A 20875-nucleotide genomic window follows, 5' to 3' on the forward strand; every position below is an offset into this window, starting at 1 on the left:
CTTTTAACGCGGCAACTGTACTAGAAAGTCCAATTGTGCCCAATCCACATACATTGTTGTCAGAAATACCATCAGATGCAAAACGTTTCACTGTCATCGATCTAGCCAATGCTTTCTTCAGCGTATCCCTACATCCAGAAGATTAGTACCTGTTTGCCTTCACTTACAGAGGATCACAATACACCTGGACGGTCTTACCACAAGGAGCACAGAACTCAACAGGTCATTTCTCTCAGGCCCTTGCCTCTTGTTTACGGATGTGGAGAGAGACTAACCATCAAGTTGTCCTTCTTCAGTATGTGGATGATCTCCTACTATGTTGTCCGGATCAGGTGATAGCTGAAGAGTCGAGTCTCAGTCTTCTACTTCATCACGTGAAGTCATTATCGGACTTTACTCCTCTTTGGTCAGACCTCATCTGGAATACTGCGTCCAGTTTTGGGCACCACATTTTAAAAAAGACATCGACAAACTGGAGCAAGTTCAGAGAAGATCAACCAGAATGGTGACCGGTCTGCAAACCATGTCCTATGAGGAACGGTTACAGGATTTGGGAATGTTTAGCTTGCAAAAAAGAAGACTGAGAGGAGACTTAATAGCTGTCTACAAATATCTCAAGGGCTGTCACATTGTAGAAGGATCATCTTTATTCTCATTTGAACAAGGAAAGACTAGAAGCAATGGGATGAAACTGAATGGGAGGAGACACAGATTAGATATTAGAAAAAACTTTTTGACAGTTAGGGTGATCAATGAGTGGAACAGGCTGCCACGAGAGGTGGTGAGTTCCCCTTCAATGGACGTCTTCAAACAGAGGCTGGACAGATATCTGTCTGAGATGATTTAGTGAATCCTGCTTTGAGCAGGGGGTTGGACCAGATGACCCAGGAGGTCCCCTCCAACTCTACCATTCTATTATTCTATGATCTTGCACAACAAATCTGCAAGGTGTCCCTCAACAAAATCCAGTGGTGTCAGCCCAAAGTTGTGTTTTTAGGCCACTGTCTCTCTCCAAACCTGAAACACCTAATGAGTGAAAGGAAACTTGCTATTGAGACTGTTCCTCTACCAAAAGGACATAAGAAATTACAAGCTTTTTTAGGACTTATTACATATTGTCGCCAATGGATTCCAGATGCCTCAAAGCTGATGTAACCGTTATATGATGACCTCAAAACGTCAGCTTTTCCACTACGTCCCAAATCCGTGGAAGCCTTCTACGCTCTTAAACAGGCCATACAGTCTGCACCAGCTCTTGGAATCCCAAATTATCAACTATCTTTTTACTTGTTTGTCAGTGAAGTAGCAGGACATGCTTCCGGAGTCCTAGCACAGAAACATGGGGTAAGAACAAGACCCATCGGCTATTACTCTGCCCGCCTGGACTCGGTGTCTCAAGCTTCCCCGACTTGCCTCAGAGCCGTACAAGCTGCACATATGCTTCTGGACAAAACTTCTGATATCATCTTAGGACATCCGGTTCTCTTAATGGCTCCACACGACATAAAAGCTATTCTTGACCAAACTCAACCTAAACACCTGTCGCTGCAGCGTCATATGAGACTCCAATGTTCTCTCTTGATTCTGGATAATGTCACTCTTGTCCGCTGCACCATCCTCAACCCATCCACGCTACTTTCTCTTTCCAGGGGGGATGTGGATGATGATACTGATGCTCTCGGTGAAGATGCCTTTACACACTCAGAGGATCATGATGGTCTCGAACAGATGCAGGAAGAAGCAGCCTCCAAGAGAAACGTGTCTGAAGACCCACTCCTGCATGCTGACCTGACGTTCTTCACCGATGGTTCCAGATTTGCAGATGAAACAGGAAGATTCCATACGGGATATGCCGTGGTTACACATGACAAGGTCGTCTCAGCCGGATCCCTACCACCACACATGTCTGCACAAGAAGCAGAACTTAAGGCTTTGACACTGGCCTGTTAGGAAGCGCCGGAGAAGGTGGTCAACATCTACACGGATTCAAGATATGCTTTCGAGTGGCTCATGACTTTGGCACTATCTGAGCAGCCAGAGGATACTAACGTCCAGTGGAACTCCTGTAAAGCATGCTGCTGCCATACAAGAACTTGTGGCCACGCTAGATCTACCTTCGGAGGTTGCGGTGATCAAGATCAAAGCTCACGGGAGATTGGATTCTCTAGAGGCAAGGGAGAACTTCTTTGCTGACAAAACAGCAAAAACACAGAGAAGGAGAGGAAGCAGGGAAAAAATGTGGGACCAATACTGAAAAAGACAGACATGCCAGAGTGTGGATGTTTGGATGTACAAAAATGGCACAGTTTCAGGGAAAGGAATGCTGTCTGCTGGCTGAGGAAATGCATCAGTATGGCTGTAAAGAGACTGCAGTGGGGTGTAAGGTGTATTATGAATGTTTTGATGGACAAAAGTCTAAGACTATAACTGCTACAGCTCCACCGTTGTGAGACCAGAGACCCAAACAAGACGAATGGACTTGTAAACATTGTGGTCAGCAAAACCCAGACTGGAGAGATACTTATGTGACATGTGCTACCACCCAACCTAAGCGAGTTACAATGAATCCTGTTCAGACAAAATCACATGTAGTGACAGAAGACGCTGAAGTGTTGGCTTTGACCTTTGGGGAGGAAGCTGACAGTAACCCTGAGACGGAGGAAGGTGTAGAACACCATGTTACCATCACAGAACATCCTGTCACCTCCACCAGCAGACAACAATCCACATCAGGACCGAGAAGGGTGACTAGAGTAAGACGGACAGAGGAGTATTATTCCTGCAGTCCCTCTGACCAGTTAGCTATGTTGAAACAGTTGCCTGACCCTAAAAACCAACCTTTCCCATTTTACAGACAATACAACGGACGTATAAGTGCACTTGGGCAGACCTAGAGAGTTGGTGACTGCAAAGGCAGGTGATGTACTAGGACACATAATTAAGACTCATACAGATGTGACAAAGGATCAAACATGGAGCATGAGTGATCAATCTGTACGGTCTTGGGAGATGTACTGTGAAGCACTGAAAGAATGTACTACACAGAAACAATCAGAGCAGTCTGTACTCCTGACTGATGTGACACAGCAAAAAGTGAAAGTATAAAGACATACTTTGGATGGTTACAGCTGAAGTGGGCAGACATGGGGTACAGTGGCAGGAACACTCTTGATGTTAAAATACTGATAAATGCATTCATTAACGGTATGAACAAAGGCTTATGTAAGCAAAACCTACAAAAGACACAAAATATCTCTCATACCCTACCATCATTATATATAAATGTAAAGCAAAGTTGCATATGACATATAGGGTACTTAGTGAACTATTTTTGATCAAAAAAAGTATACAAGCCGTCCCACCAGCGACAAGGTGACCCTAAATTGGGACAGTACCTACACTGTCTATATTAAAAACCTTACTGTATATCAAAGTTGAAATAATGCATATAAAAGGGTAGACAAATAGAACAGGGTCCCAATATCAGACCACCTAGGCCCGTGGTAAGCTACATATATACTAACCAGCTCAACAAAGGGGATGCCACACCCTTAATTTGCACAGAATGCAAACAAGACAAAAAGCCAAGCAATGTGAACTGAGGTCTAAGATGGTACACATGCAAGAAATAGGAGCATGTTCACACTAGCATAAAGAAGCAAAACCTACAAAAGACAAAAAATATCTCTCATACCCTACCATCATTATATATAAATGTAAAGCAAAGTTGCATATGACATATAGGGTACTTAGTGAACTATTTTTGATCAAAAAAAGTATACAAGCCGTCCCACCAGCGACAAGGTGACCCTAAATTGGGATGGTACCTACACTGTCTATATTAAAAACCTTACTGTATATCAAAGTTGAAGTAATGCATATAAAAGGGTAGACAAATAGAACCGGGTCCCAATATCAGACCACCTAGGCCCGTGGTAAGCTACATATATACTAACCAGCTCAACAAAGGGGATGCCACACCCTTAATTTGCACAGAATGCAAATAAGACAAAAAACCTTATGTAAGGTAGTACAGCCAGCCGGACCTGAATGGCGAAATATGAACCCAAAATATCTCTTACAAGTCGCTAGAGGAGTTGAACAGACAAGGACCAATCGACCAGTCGTGTATGCTAGAGCACAAGGAAAACAGTGGAGACACAGTAGGGGACCTAATGACCTGACAAAAGTACAGTGCTGGAATTGTGGGGAAGACCGACATTACGCCAAACATTATAAAAACCCTAGGAAGAAGACAGAGCACACTGACTTTCCACCTCCTCTGCCTTCAGCCTAGGAGCCATTCATCCCTGTTTAAAAATCAATGACTCTGACCAGGCATATAAAAGAATATGTTCTTGTAGGGGGCACTGGTACAAAAATCCTCCCCCTGTAACACCCCATTGTATCCCATTTATCCCCCTGTTGATGATGTTACAGAGAGTGTGACCTCAATTGTTTCTAACCCACACACATTACTGTCACAGATCCCAGCGACCTCTAAATGTTTCACAGTAATTGACTTGGCAAATGCATTTTTCTCTGAGCCACTTCACCCTGTCAGTACCATTTCACCTTTACACATGAAGGGAAACAGTAGTGCTGAGAAGTCCTCCCACAAGGAGGAATGAACTCCCCTACCATTTATTCAACAGCAATGGCAGGGATCCTGGAGCAGTGGCAACCGCCTCATCCACAGATTGTGCTATTACAGTACGGGGATGACCTTTTGCTCTGCTGCCCAGACCAGACGTCCTGCAAGGAAGCCACAGTTTCCTTGTTATGTTTCTCAGCATTAAAAGGTTGCAAAGTCTCACGTGACAAATTACAATTTTGCAAACAAAAGGTGACATTTTTAGGCCACTATATTGCTGAAGGTACAAGGCACCTGACTAAAGAGAGAAAACAGGCAGTTCAAAATCTCTTTTTACCCTGGTTGCACCGACAGTTACGTACCTTTTTTAGGCCTGGTGTCCTATTGTACGCTTTGGATAAGGTCTGCTTCCCAAATGATGCAACCACTCTATGACTGTTTATCATTAGACTCCTTTGATCTCACTCAAGAAGCTATTGATGCATTTCATTCTCTCAAACTGCTCATTGTGTCAGCCCCAGCCTTAGGCATCCCAAACTAAGATCAGCCATTTTTCTTGTTTTGCACAGAACAAGGAGGGCATGCAACAGCAGTGCTGACACAACAGCAGTGCTGACACAACAGCATGGTGACAGACAAAGACCAATAGCTTACTACTCAGTACAATTAGACCCAGTGATCAGAGGGTCTCCCACGTGTGTCCGTGCTGTAGGTGCTGCATGCTAGATCACATTGACTTTTCCATTGACAATTTACTCCCCACATGATATTCATTCCATTCTCGTACAAGTTCAGCAGAAATACCTGTCTATAGCCAGACAGCTCAGACTTGAATGTGCTCTTCTGATTCCTGAGTATGTCATCCTCAAAAGATGTAATGTTCTGAATCCAGCCACCCTTCTGCCTGTGGATTCAGAAAAGGGGGAATTGGTGACAGTGTTAGCAAGTGAGGAAGAGTATGTAATGGGTCTGGGAGGCGGAACCTCTGAGCAACTTATACAAGGGGGCGGTCCTTGTAAGGAAGCAGGTGGCGACCAGGGAAGACAGGCAGGCAGTCACAGCAGGTGACCGGGACAGTCTCTGGGTAAACGGGCAGGAGGTCACGGCAAGTGACCGGGACAGTCTCTAGGTAAACGGGCAGGAGGTCACAGCAAGTGACCGGGACAGTCTCTGGGTAAACGGGCAGGAGGTCACGGCAAGTGACCGGGACAGTCTCTGGGTAAACGGGCAGGAGGTCACAGCAAGTGACCGGGACAGTCTCTGGGTAAACGGGCAGGAGGTCACAGCAAGTGACCGGGACAGTCTCTGGGTAAACGGGCAGGTACGACCTGTGACGGCTGAGCCTCCAGGTAGGCTAGCAGGCAGATGGCAGATGAGTGCTCCCAGGTGAGCAGGCGAGAGTCTCAGGATAAGCAGGTGGTCACAGCATGTGACGGCGGAGCCTCCAGGTAGGCTAACAGGCAGGTAGCAGATGAGCGCTCCCAGGTGAGCGGGCAAGAGTCTCTGGACTGGCAGGTGGTCACGGCACGTGACGGCGGAGCCTCCAGGTAGGCTAACAGGCAGGTAGCAGATGAGCGCTCCCAGGTGAGCGGGCAAGAGTGTCTGGACTGGCAGGTGGTCACAGCACGTGACGGCGGAGCCTCCAGGTAGGCTAGCAGACAGGTAGCAGGTGAGCGCTCCCAGGTGAGCGGGCAAGCTGGTCCATAGACAGACTGACAGGTGTCGGAAGGCAGACCGTCGGACCTCAGGCTAGCAAGCAGGAAAGCGGATGACAGGCAGGAATCAGGCAGCAAACTGGCAGGCAACTGGCAGGCAACCGGCAGGCAACCGGCAGGTAACAGGCAGGTAACAGGCAGGTAACAGGCAGGTAACAGGCAGGTAACAGGCAATGGGACCTGAGGGCTGAAGCAGAGTAGTGAACAGTGCAACAACATTGCTCGGGCACCTCCATTTTGGAGGAGGTGCCTTATATATGGAGGGATCCTCCGGCCATTGGCCGGGGACTCCTTAGGGCGACGCGCGCGGCCCCTTTAAGAGAGGGGAAGCGCGCGCGCGCCCTAAGCACAGTGGCCGGGGGAGAGCGGGCGCTGCAAGCAGAGCGGGAGGAAGCCGCCGGGCACGGAGCAGAGAGGTGAAGGGAGCAGCGTCCCTGCCTAGCAGGAGGCAGGGACGCCGACGCTACAGTACCCCCCCCTTTAGGCCCCCCCTTTTTTAGGCCAGACAGAAATTTAGCAAGGATGAGAGGGGCATGGATGTTCTCCCGGGGCTCCCATGTTCTCTCCTCAGGACCAAACCCCTTCCAATCCACTAGAAAAAAGGTCTTTCCTCTTACCCTTTTGGTGGCCAGAATGTTCTCTACCTCAAACTCGTCTTCTGCAGAAACCGGAGCAGGAGGCGTACCTGTAGACTTGGAAAAGGAGTTAAGTACCACGGGTTTGAGAAGAGATACATGGAAGGAGTTAGGGATCCGTAAGTTGGCCGGGAGTTTCAATTTATAGGCCACCGGGTTGATCTGTTTGATAACCTCCAGTAGGCCAATGAACCGAGGCCCTAACTTATAGGAAGGAATCTTGAGCCGGACATATTTGGATGAGAGCCAGAATTTACCTCCGGGACGAAATTGTGGGGAATCCAGGCGTTTTTTGTCGGCGTGTCTCTTCATCCGCTCAGACGACTGAAGGAGTGTGGATCGGGTACTCTCCCAAATGGAGGAAAATTTGCTAACGAGAGATTCCGCGGCCGGGTTGTCCACAGAGGTGGAGACAGGAAAAGGGATCCGAGGATGCTGACCGAAGACTACAAAAAAAGGGGATTTAGAAGAAGATTCGCTCTCGTGATTGTTGTAAGAGAACTCGGCCCATGGTAGGAGATCCACCCAGTCCGAATGGTGGGCATTAACGAAGTGCCGGAGGTAACTGGTCAAATTCTGATTGATCCGCTCCACTTGACCATTGGACTGTGGGTGGTAAGCGGAGGAGAAGTCCAGGGTGACGTCGAGCAGTTTACATGTGGCTCTCCAGAAGCGTGAGGTGAACTGAACCCCACGATCCGACACGATGTGGAGAGGCAGACCATGGAGACGGAAGATGTGGCGGATAAAGTCTTTAGCTAGCTCGGGAGCAGACGGGAGGCCTGGCAGGGGAATAAAATGAGCCATTTTGGAAAAGCGGTCAGCGACCACCCAAATGACCGTACAACCGGTAGAGACGGGGAGATCTGTTATGAAGTCCATAGCTATATGTTGCCACGGGGCAGCAGGCACAGGCAGAGGAAGAAGGCGGCAGGCAGGTGTCTCGGAACTTTGTTGCGGGCGCAGGACACACAGGCAGAAACAAAGTCAATTACATCCTTGTGCAGGGTAGGCCACCAGTAGTGCCGGGTAATAAGCTGGAGGGTCTTTTTCTGACCGGCGTGCCCAGCTAGCTTAGACGAGTGACCCCAGTGTAGAATCTTCTCCCGATCGGACTCCGTTACGAACGTCTTACCGGGAGGGAGACGATTTAGGCCCACGGGGGCTACCTGCATTACTCTGGTGGGATCGATGATGTGTTTAGGCTCCTCCTCAAGATCAGACACCAGAAAGGATCGGGACAGGGCGTCAGCTTTGATGTTTTTGTCAGCCGGACGAAAATGAAGAATGAAATCAAAGCGGGCAAAAAACAAAGACCACCGGGCTTGGCGCGGGTTAAGTCTCTGGGCGCTCTGGAGATATGCCAAGTTCTTGTGGTCAGTGTAAATTATTACCGGGTGGAGAGCCCCCTTGAGCAGGTAACGCCACTCCTCCAGTGCCATCTTAATGGCCAACAATTCTCGGTCTCCTATAGAATAATTGCGCTCAGAAGAGGAGAAAAGTTTGGAGAAAAAGCCGCAGGTTACCTTTCTTCCGGAAGAAGATTTTTGGGTAAGTACCGCCCCAGCTCCGGAGGAGGAGGCGTCAACTTCTAGGAAGAATTGTTTGTTGCCGTCCGGACGATGCAGCACCGAGGCGGAGAGGAAGGCCTGTTTTAAGGAAAGAAATGCCACCTCTGCTTCGGGCGGCCATTCTCTGGGGTTCGTACCTTTACGGGTGAGAGCAGAGATAGGGGCGGTCCGGGAAGAGAAGTGCGGTATGAACAGGCGGTAATAGTTGGCGAAGCCCAGGAACCGCTGAATAGCCTTCAACCCCTCTGGTCGGGGCCACTTCTGGATGGCAGACAGTTTCTCAGGATCCATTTGTAGACCTGTCTGAGAGATTATGTAGCCCAGAAATGGAAGAGAGGTCTGCTCAAAGATGCACTTCTCATATTTAGCGTAGAGGTGGTTCTGCCTGAGCCTGAGCAGGACCTGACGAACGTCCCTCCGGTGAGTAGGAAGATCCGGAGAGAAGACCAAGATATCGTCCAGGTACACCACCACGCAGGAGTAGAGAAGATCACGGAAGATGTCATTGACCAACTCTTGAAAGACGGCAGGAGCGTTACAGAGACCGAAGGGCATCACAAGGTACTCATAGTGGCCATCCCGGGTATTGAATGCCGTCTTCCACTCATCCCCCTGACGGATACGGACCAGGTTATACGCCCCACGGAGATCCAGTTTGGTGAAGATTCTAGCCCCCCTCAGACGGTCAAATAATTCAGGAATAAGCGGAAGGGGGTATTTATTCTTCACAGTAATCTGGTTTAGGCCTCTATAATCTATACATGGACGGAGTGAGCCGTCCTTCTTTTTGACAAAGAAGAAGCCTGCTCCCGCCGGGGAGGTAGATTTCCGGATAAATCCCCGGGCCAGGTTCTCCTCAATATATTCAGACATGGACTGGGTTTCAGCAGCGGACAAAGGGTAGATTCGCCCACGGGGAGGAGTAGAGCCGGGCATCAGGTCGATTGGGCAGTCGTATGGTCTATGAGGAGGTAAAGTCTCTGCCTCTTTTTTATTGAAGACATCCGCATAAGACCAATAGGGAACCGGAAGACCGGGCAGATTGGCTGGGGTAGGAGAAGGACGGGCAGGACGAACGGGAACTAGACAAGTCTTATGGCAGTCCTGTCCCCAGCGAAGGACCTCTCCGGTCTGCCAGTCAAGCACGGGTGCATGTTTCTGGAGCCAAGGCAGGCCAAGCAATAGTGCGTGAGAGAGTCCAGGCAGAACATGAAAGGAGATGCTCTCAGAATGCAGCATTCCCACCTGTAGAGTCAGAGATTCGGTGATGAGTTGGATGGGATGTGGTAAGAGACCCCCATCCACGGCGGCGACAGATAAAGGTACGGCCAGAGGTTTGGTGGGAATGTGGTATTTTTCTACCAGGGATTGAGAGATGAGATTTCCAGCAGCTCCAGAGTCAAGTTGAGCCAGTTCAAAATAGCGGTTCTCTCCGCAGAAGATAGAAACAGACAGCATCAGGGATGGAGAGGGTTTACTTTTGTCTAGGGCGACCTCTCTGAGCGATCCTAGACACAGGCGTTTCCCGACCTCTCAGGGCAGGAACGGATCCGGTGCTCCTTACTGCCACAGTAGAAACAGCTCCCCTCGGCACGACGTAAGTCTTGACGGGTCTTGACCATCTTGGTCTGGTCGACCTGCATAGGCTCAGGTGAGTGTGCCTGGGGAGTAACAGAGGGAGTGACGGGTCTCTGGAAGGTAGGGACTAGACGTGGAATCCTCCTCTCACGGGTGACCTCCCTAGCGCGCTCCTGGAACCGGATGTCAATCCGGGTGGCAAGTGTAATCAAGTCGTCGAGAGTGGTAGGAATGTCCCGACCGGCGAGTTCATCTTTAATACGGCCGGACAGACCCTCCCAGAAGACGGACACCAGGGCGTCGTTATCCCAGGCCAGCTCCGAAGCAAGGGTACGGAACCGTATGGCATATTGGCCCACGGTGAGACTCCCTTGACGGAGGCGTAGCAGAGATGAGGCGGATGAGGTCTTCCGTCCGGGTTCGTCGAAGACCTTCCGGAAAGCCGTGAGAAAGGCTGGCAGGTCGGACACCAGAGGGTCTCCTCTCTCCCATAGAGGATTTAGCCAAGCTAGTGCCTCTCCCGTGAGATGGGACATGATGAAGGCTACTTTGGCCCGGTCGGAATTAAACTGGTGGAACTGGTGTTCAAAGTGCAGGGTGCACTGGTTAATGAAGCCCCGAGCTTGAGCGGAGTCGCCTCCGAAGCGAGGAGGTGCAGAAAGCCGGATTCCAGAGCAGGATACTATGGTATTGGTGGACAGCGGAGCAGCCGGGCTGCGAGTCATGACACTAGCGGTGGTTGCTGGTGGGGCAGTCAAAGTTTCCAAGCGAGTATTGACATTCCGCAGGTGACCCAGGATGGACTCCTGTTGGGACCTCTGTCGGGACAGTTCATGACAAAGGTCCGAGAGCGAGGGAGCTTGGGTGCCACCGGGTTCCATGGCCCGAGCAAACTGTAACGGGTCTGGGAGGCGGAACCTCTGAGCAACTTATACAAGGGGGCGGTCCTTGTAAGGAAGCGGGTGGCGACCAGGGAAGACAGGCAGGCAGTCACAGCAGGTGACCGGGACAGTCTCTGGGTAAACGGGCAGGAGGTCACGGCAAGTGACCGGGACAGTCTCTGGGTAAACGGGCAGGAGGTCACAGCAAGTGACCGGGACAGTCTCTGGGTAAACGGGCAGGAGGTCACAGCAAGTGACCGGGACAGTCACTGGGTAAACGGGCAGGTACGACCTGTGACGGCTGAGCCTCCAGGTAGGCTAGCAGGCAGATGGCAGATGAGTGCTCCCAGGTGAGCAGGCGAGAGTCTCAGGATAAGCAGGTGGTCACAGCATGTGACGGCGGAGCCTCCAGGTAGGCTAACAGGCAGGTAGCAGATGAGCGCTCCCAGGTGAGCGGGCAAGAGTCTCTGGACTGGCAGGTGGTCACGGCACGTGACGGCGGAGCCTCCAGGTAGGCTAACAGGCAGGTAGCAGATGAGCGCTCCCAGGTGAGCAGGCAAGAGTCTCTGGACTGGCAGGTGGTCACAGCACGTGACGGCGGAGCCTCCAGGTAGGCTAGCAGACAAGTAGCAGGTGAGCGCTCCCAGGTGAGCGGGCAAGCTGGTCCATAGACAGACTGACAGGTGTGGGAAGGCAGACCGTCGGACCTCAGGCTAGCAAGCAGGAAAGCGGATGACAGGCAGGAATCAGGCAGCAAACTGGCAGGCAACTGGCAGGCAACCGGCAGGTAACCGGCAGGTAACAGGCAGGTAACAGGCAGGTAACAGGCAGGTAAAAGGCAGGTAACAGGCAACGGGACCTGAGGGCTGAAGCAGAGTAGTGAACAGTGCAACAACATTGCTCGGGCACCTCCATTTTGGAGGAGGTGCCTTATATATGGAGGGATCCTCCGGCCATTGGCCAGGGACTCCTTAGGGCGACGCGCGCGGCCCCTTTAAGAGAGGGGAAGCGCGCGCCCTAAGCACAGTGACCGGGGGAGAGCGGGCGCTGCAAGCAGAGCGGGAGGAAGCCGCCGGGCACGGAGCAGAGAGGTGAAGGGAACAGCGTCCCTGCCTAGCAGGAGGCAGGGACGCCGACGCTACAGAGTACTTTGACATGATGCATGAACATGACTGCATAGAACTAATGAGTCAGGAGACGGTGGGTTTTTCACATGTTCATGATAAACCTGTTCCTAATGCAGATTTTAAGTTTTTTTGTAGATGGCTCCAGATACCACCAGGATGGGAGATTCTACACTGGATATGCAATAGTATCCTCACATGAGGTAATCCGAGCTGAATCACTCCCTCCTCACATGTGTCATGGTTGTGTCAGAAGTGACAGACAGTCGCCCTGCAGTTGGTTGCAGGAGATCTCTACGTTTGGCATTACAGACATCTTCTTAGAAGCTGTCTCTAGGACCCAGCGGCTACCTTCCTCTGGCTAATTAACTCCCTGGCCTGGGTGTATAAGTACCTGGTGTGTTCTAGAGGGAGGTGCCGGTGATATTCATTACTACTGGTGAAGGCTTTAGCAAGAGCAGTACTTTGTCCTCGCTGGAGCTTGGGGACGTGTGTGCATTTGTCTGGAGTCATCTAAAGCTAAGCAATTTCCCCCTGTTTGTCCTTCCTTGTTGTCTATAGTGTTTAGTGGAGATTGTCTAGTGCTCATCTGCTCCCTTCCCTAGCCTGAGCCCAACGCCAGCGAAAAACACGGCGAGGTACGCGTGCGGTGATTGGTGAAGAGGCAATACAGGGACGTTAAAGATAGGGTGATGGTAGATCAACCTAGGAAGTCTCCACTACCCCTTTCCCTAGAGTTTGGGCTCCCTTTCCCTCTTCCCTTTGTGGTGCACTAAGTCTTTCCCACACCTTGTGTGACAACATGTCAACGCAGGAGACAGAGTTGAAGGCACTCACTGAGGCGTGCAAAGCTGCTGCAGGTAAAGTCGCTAATATTTACACAGATTCGAGTTATGGATGGGGAATTTCACATGATTATGGCCCCATCTGGAGAAGCAGAGCTTTTCCTACATCAGCTGGTAATAAGCCCATTAAAAATGCAGAGCTGGTGAAACAATTAACGGAGGCACTGATGTTACCAGTCCAGCTTGGCATAATTAAGGTGAAAGCACACACAAAGGTGACTCCCTGGACGTAGTGGGCAACAGAAGGGCGGACGAGGCTGCTAAAGTAGCAGCAAGGCGGCCTAGGGAGCAGAGGATGGTGGCGGGGAGTCAGCGAATTCCAGCCACAGTCAGTCTAGACATCCTAAAATCCCTCCAGTATCAGGTTACCCCCTCAGAGAAGGAACACTGGGAGCTGTGTTAAACTCGAATGGAGTATTGGAGACCAAGGCTAGATTGTGTTTACCAAGGTCCCTGTTCCCTATGATGGAGCAAGCAACACATGGTCCCACTCACGCCTCAAAAAGTCACATGTGTACCATGGAAATGCCTTCTGGATCGCTCCTGGTTTCAGTTACGCGGCCGCAAAACATGTGCAGTCCTGCCTCATCTGAGCGCAGCACCACCCAGGTAAACAGTAAAAGTCCCTAAGAAAGCAACACCAAGGCCTCTCTACCCGTTTCAGAGACTGCAGATTAACTACATACAACTACCCTAGGTAGGAGTATATGAATATGTTCTGGTATGTGTAGATCTCTTCTCTTGTTGGCAAGAAGCTTATTCAGTAAAATCTGTCAATGCTAAAATAACTGCAGACAAACTGATGAAAGAACTGGGTAGAGTGCTTGCCACTTGCACTCTTTTCAGTCAGACACACTCCAAATAGAAAGACAAGTTTGTCTCCTTTTGAAGTCCTGTTTGGAAGTGCCCCAAAGACGGGTCTGTACTTCCCGCAGGTACTACAAATAGAACACGGTACTATGACAGCCTATGTCCAGGCCTTGCAGAAAACACTAGATGTGGTGCATAAACATGTGTTTTCATCCATTCCAGATCCTAATGCAAGTGCAGATGACGCGCCCCTGGGCCTGTGTCGCGCTGCGATGCGCACGCGGGAGCTTACCCGGAGCCGGATCTCTTGAGGGTTGTAGTCTCGTGGCGGCGACCCGGTCCGTGCCCAGGGAGTCAAACTGAGCGGCGATGTACTAGCAGTAGATGGTTGATGACTACGCCACCCGTTGAATGCAGCTATGGAGCTGCCGCTGCAAGACAGTCCGCTGAGGCCGGTGGAAGGATGGTGCAGCGTGGATGGTATAACCCCCAACGGGAGGGGTATGGCCTCAGGGCAGCCGACGTGGATGATGGGGGTAGCAGGAACCACTCAGAGACGGTGCGGTGTAGTTCAGGGTCTTTACTGGTGACAAAGATAGACCCTCCCGGAGTACTTGCTAGTGATAGGGGCCTGGTCAGTCCTTGAGCAGATGGGATCTCCCCTGGCCAGGCGGAGTTGTAGGCCTTCCCAACTAACTGTACTCTTCTGGCTACCTTGCTAGAGGCGGGAATAAGTAGCCCACGTCCCTGAGTGTACCGTGTGGTGCTCACCCGTATGGCCGGTGACTCGGGGCCTTCTAATGGCTTCCGCTCCACGATGGCGGTGCTGGTCCCACGCGTGTGACCGTGCCTTCGGGCTTCTGGGCCAGAGGACCTGAAATCCTCTGCCGGACGGTTTCTGCTGCTGGGTAGAAGTTAGTCCCCACAGCCTCGGACTCCGGGTCCGGTAAGAAAGCTTCTCAGTCAGGGCGAGCTCTGCAGCTGCCAGCCCCTGACTTGTTGTAACACTGCTCCCCACAGAGCTCCTGATGTTTCTTCCTATGCTGCTTCTCTTCTCTACTCTTGTTCTGTCTTCTGTCTCACTCACTCTGCCTCAGCCTCGGGTTTATATAGGGGAAGTCCTTCCCCTCCCAAGACTGGGCAGGAGGTGTGGCATGCACAAGATCCCTGACCAAAGGACCTCCCACCTGCTCTCAGACGTAATATCTCTATCACTGTGGCAACCAGACCCCTGGGGTGTCACACAGACGTGCATCAGTTGAATCCAGGTGATTGGGTAGTCATACGCAGACACGTGAGAAGGAGCCTAGATCCATGATTTGATGGCCCATTCCAAGTTCAGCTAACCACATCCACCTCAGTGAAGCTTGAGGGAAGGCCCACCTGGATCCATGTCAGTCACTGCAAAAAGGTCACTTCACCGACTGTCCTTTTAATCACCCTGCTGGGAGTAGCAGGATTATTGCACCCTCCAGAGACTCTGGATAAGCTTTTAAATATGGACTGGGACAACAAACTTATTCGACATCATGCTTTTCTTATAAAGGACATGGAAGGAGAAAAGCCCAAAGACTGTAGGATATCTACACACAGCCCAGTATCTGCAAGAACTATGCCTTACTTAGCCTTACCTCTGAAGCCACGGGACATATTAACACCTCACTGAGTACACAATGAGAACTGGACTCAAGTTATGTGCCCACGATGCAGATTTGAAGCAGAAATTTCCTGAGCATTTTTTCCTCTCCCTGGCAGAGAAAAAGCATTCGGATCTTACATGCATTTTTTAAGCGTTTTTACATGCGTTTATGCATGCGTTTTTTCAAGCGGTTTTCCAAGCGATTTTGAGCATCACTCAAATGCATTTGGAAAAGGGCTTGACAGTATAAGTTGGTCACACAATATAAATCCAAGCAACTGGCATGGATTTATATTGTGTGACCAACTTATGAGGAGAGTTCTGCCTTCAAATGGTGCATCTATACTAAAAAAAAATTTTTTTAGTATGGATGGGCGAAGCAGGTAGGAAGCCCCCTTAAGGGTATTAGACTCATGAGACAGTAGCTCCTTTGTGAACATAAGCTGACCCCATGGTAGAGGTTATATATATATACCATTTACAAAAAGGGGGAATTAATATAGAATGGTTAATGTTTTTCCTCTCTGCTCTATATTTCTCTACATTCTCTAGATTCCTGTCCTTTCTCTATCTTATACTTTGTTTAGAATTATCCAGCCTCATAGACTCCGCATTCAAGGATTTTATGCTTCTTATCTCATATGCAACATTCTGCTAATTTCTGCTAAAACCATGTTATGGGGTCAGGGTGAATAAAGTCATTATGACCTGGACAACGGGAGGGGGGGGGCTACACGGGCTGCATTGAGTTGCATTGCTTGTAAATGGTATAAGAGATAGTATTCTTGTGTGAATAAACAGAAACTGATTTGCTCACGATCTGTGTGCAATCTTTTCTCCGAGCACTAGTAAAATATTGGAGGGCCTAATCTCTTAATTCACCTTAACTGGTGATCCGGCATATCTGACTTTGTGTCAGAATCAAAACAGCTACAACACGGGAAATGTTTATTCTGATTTGATGTCAGATATTGAGAAAAACATACATATGTGTCTTTTTATATAGTGTATGTAAACTTCTGGTTTCATCTGTATGTGCAATGCAATTTGGCTGCAGCCGTGGATAAAGCAGAGAAGTGTGCTGATAAACACCATCAACCTGTTCCCAACATCTGTTCCAGAGTTAAGGTTTGGCTTTTCAATCAAAAACATTCCTTTAACCCCTTTAAAGCCCATGACATACTAATACGCGTCTGTGCCCTGGGACTTAAGAGCCTGACCCATATTAGTACGTCATGGCGATCGCGCGTGCACACAGGCTGTGCGGGCGCGATCGCCGCCAGGTGTCAGCTGATTGTCACAGCTGACACCCGCTGCTATGTGCAGGGAGCAGTCCTGCACCGCTCCCGGCACATTAACCCCCGCAATGCTGCAATCGAAGTCGATCGCAGCATTGCGGTGGCTAAGGGGAGGTGATCGGAATACTCACCTCCTCTTCCGGCCTCCAGCGCTGTCTGCCGCGGCTTCCTGGATGTTGCCATGACGACCCGATGTCGTCATGACAACATCCGGGTCACCAGACAGCAGGAAGATTTTTTGGTCATGCGCAGTGCATGACCAAACAATCTTCTAACTGTGCAGCGCTGACTGCCTGCATGGCACAGGGATGGTGCTCCATCCCTATGCTATGCAGGCAATCAGAATAAAAAAAGTGAAAGTCCCATAGTGGGACAAAGTAAAAAAGTAAAAAAACTGTAAGAAAGTGAAAAAAAAAATTTAATTAAAAAAAATAATAATAATAATCCACCAAAAATAAAAATATAATGTACTCATCAATAAATGTTATTATGAAAAAAAAACAAAAAAAACAATAAAAGTACACATATTTGGTATCGCCGCGTCCGGAACGACCTGACCTATAAAATAGTTCCACTAGTTAACCCCTTCAGTGAACACGGTAAAAAAAAAAAAAAAAAAAAAAAAAGCAAAAAACAATGCTTCATCATCATACCGCCAAACAAAAAATGGAATAACACGCGATCAAAAAGACGAATATAAATAAAAATGGTACCGCTGAAAACGTCATCTTGTCCTGCAAAAAACAAGCCGCCATACAGCTCCATCATCCGAAAAATCAAAAAGTTATAGCTCTCAGAATAAAGTGATGCAAAAAATATTTTTTTCTATAAAATAGCTTTTATTGTGTAAAAGCGCCAAAACATAAAAAAAGATATAAATGTGGTACCGCTGTAAACGTACTTACCCGAAGAATAAAGCTACCTTATCAATTTTACCACACGCGGAGTAGAATAAAAAAAAAACAAAAAAAACAATTCCTGAATTGTTGGTTTTTGTTTATTCTGCCTCCCAAAAGCTGGAATAGAAAGCGATAAAAAAATCTCACGTGCCTGAAAATGGCACCAATAAAAACGTCAACTCATCCCGCAAAAAACAAGCCATCACATGACTCTGTCGGCCAAACTATGGAAAAATTATAGCTCTCAAAATATGGCGATGCAAAAACTAGATTTTACAAAATATGTGTCTTTTAGTGTGTGACAGCTGTCAATCATAAAAACCCGATATGATTCTGGTATCTCTGTAGTCGCACTGACCCGAAGAATAAGGTCGTCTAATCACTTATACCGCACTAGGAACGGCGTAAAAAATAAACGCTAGGGCTGGGGTTGGGGTTAGGGTTGTGCTAATGTTAGGGTTGTTTTTTTTCAAAAGTAAAAAAAAAAAAAAAAAAGATGACGATATGGCAACTAGTATTGAACGCAAGTGCTAGCTACTTGAGTTTGCATCAGGTGCTCGGGTATGCATTGAGTATGCTCGAGTCTCCGCCCTATACGCTTTGCGGCCAAAAAAAACCTCACGGGGATTGCCTGCCATGCACGAGCGATCCCCACATGTTTTTTTTGGAGTGTCTAATAACCATGAAACATGCGGGCAGGGACTCGAGCATTTCACTTGAGCACCCCCCATACATGGTGCATATCTGAGTACCCGATGCAAACTCAAATAGCGAGCACTTGCGCTCAAGACTAATGACAACTTATTCAATATGATGACCTAATGTCATCAAATTCTGTGTCGTACCTCTGGGTTCAAAATGTTCACTATACCCTTGATAAAATCTTTGAGGGGTGTAGTTTCCAAAATGGTGTCACTTGTGGGGGGTTTCCACTATTTAGGCACATCAAGGGCTCTCCAAACGCAACATGGCGTCCGCTCTCAATTCCAGCCGATTTTGAGTTCAAAAAGTCACACAGTGCTCCTTCCCTTCTGAACTCTGCCGTGCGCCCAAACACTGTATTTTCCCTACATATGGGGTATTGGCGTACTCAGGAGAAATTGCACAAAAGTTTTTGTGGTCCATTTTCTCCTCTTGCCCTTGTGAAAATAAAAAAATTGGGGCTAAAACATCATTTTTGTGGAAAAAGTTAGATTTTTTTATTTTCACGGCTCCATGTTATAAACTTCTGCAAAGGACTTGGGGGTTCAAGGTGCTCACCACACATCTAGATAAGTTCCCTGAGGGGTCTAGTTTCTAAAATGGTATCACTTGTGGGGGGTTTCCACTGTTTAGGCACATCAGGGGCTCCCCAAATGAAACATGGCGTCCGCTAATTATTCTAGTAAATTTTACATTTAAAAAGTCAAATGGCGCTCCTTCCCTTCCGAACCCTGCCGTGCGCCCAAACAGTGGTTTTCCCCCACATATGGGGTATCTTCGTGCCCAGGGGAAATTGCACAACAAATTTTGGGGTCCATTTTTTCCTGTTGCCCCTACGAAAGTAAAAAAAATTGGGTCTAAAGTAACATTTTTGTGAAAAAAGTGAAATGTTAATTTTTTTCTTCAACATTCCAAAAATTCCTGTGAAGCACCTGAAGGGTTAATAAAGTTCTGAAATGTGGTTTTGAGCACCTTGAGGGGTGCAGTTTTTAGAATGGTGTCATTTTTGGGTATTTTCTGTCATAAAGACCCCTCAAAGTGACTTTAAATATGATGTGGTCCCTAAAAAAATGGTTTTGTAAATTTTGTTGGAAAATTGAGAAATCGCTGGTCAACTTTTAACCCTTATAGCTCCCCAATAAAAAAAAAATTTGGTTCCAAAATTGTGCTGATGTAAAGTAGACATGTGGAAAATGTTATTTATTAATTATTTTGTGTGACATATCTCTCTGATTTAAGGGCATAAAAATTCAAATTTTGAAAATTGCAAAATTTTCAAAATTTTTGCCAAATTTCCATTTTTTTCACAAATAAACGCAAGTGATATCGAAGAAATTTTACCACTATCATGAAGTACAATATGTCACGAAAAAACAGTCTCATAATCAGGGGGATCCGTTGAAGCGTTCCACAGTAATTACCTCAAAAAGTGACAGTGGTCAGAATTGTAAAAATTGGCCTGGTCATTAACGTGCAAACCACCTTGGGTTGTAAAGGGGTTAAAGACCTGTTGCAAAAGTTGGATCTTGAATTCATAGGAACATTCTAAATTGATCAGCAAATTAATCTGGCCACTTTCCATCTGAAGCTACCACCCATGTTAAAAATTGCTAAACATAGCAATGTCACGCTAGTCCTGCAGCCAATCCTGCTGCTCTCTGACTCTTTTTGGATTTTAGTTACATCCGATGGAAGTGAAAGCGTAGTGTCAGCTGCCGGGCTCGCATGACAACAACCTCACGTGAGCCACGTTAGAGCAGATGCTGACATCGCTGGAATGTTGTTAGCTCCGGTGGCGAGTATAGCTGTTATTATTTTGCATTGGGGAAATATAGTGATTGAGAAGGGGGTGTCCGAGTTGTGGACAATTTCTTTAATACTAGTATCTTATAAAATCTTATATCAACATTTATATGCTTAGTTAGCGGCTGCAGTCCTTCTAGGTCAGGGATGTCAAACTTAAACACACAGAGGGCCAAAATGAAAAACTTGGACAAAGTCGTGGACCAACAGTATACAGTATAATGGGCCAAACATAGTTCTCCATACAGAATAATGGGCCCCACATAATCCTTCATACAGAATAATGATCCCCCCATAGTCCTCCATACAGAATAATAGGCCCCAAATAGTCCTCCATACAGTATAATGGACCTCGCAGAGTCCTACATAGAGAATAATGGCCCCACATAGGGGTGGCAGTTCTGGTGTCGCGAGCCAAATATAACCACCCTGCGGGCCAGATTTGGTCTAAGGGCCGGAGTTTGACATTTATGTTCTAGGCCAAGAGGCTACATACACACTATGGAACACTGAAACTCCCAAATCAAAATTCATAAGACAGCCTTCCCAATACGTTTCACTATAACAAACATCATAGGTTGGGGCGTAACTATAGTAGGTGCAGAGGTTGCAGTCGCACCTGGGCCATGGAGACTAAGAGGCCCAAACTGTCCATTTGGCTAATATGAAAAGACCAATGCTATTATAGATGATGATATTTAGGGGCCCTGTTAGAGATTTTGCATTAGGGTCCAAGAGCTTTAAGTTATGCCACTGGTCATAGGGAGTTTGATGCCTCTTA

Source organism: Phyllobates terribilis, unplaced genomic scaffold (genome assembly GCF_046119375.1).
Source record: "Phyllobates terribilis strain yellow unplaced genomic scaffold, ASM4611937v1 Scaffold_2__4_contigs__length_985480577, whole genome shotgun sequence".
NCBI classification, from domain to species: Eukaryota; Metazoa; Chordata; class Amphibia; order Anura; family Dendrobatidae; genus Phyllobates; species Phyllobates terribilis.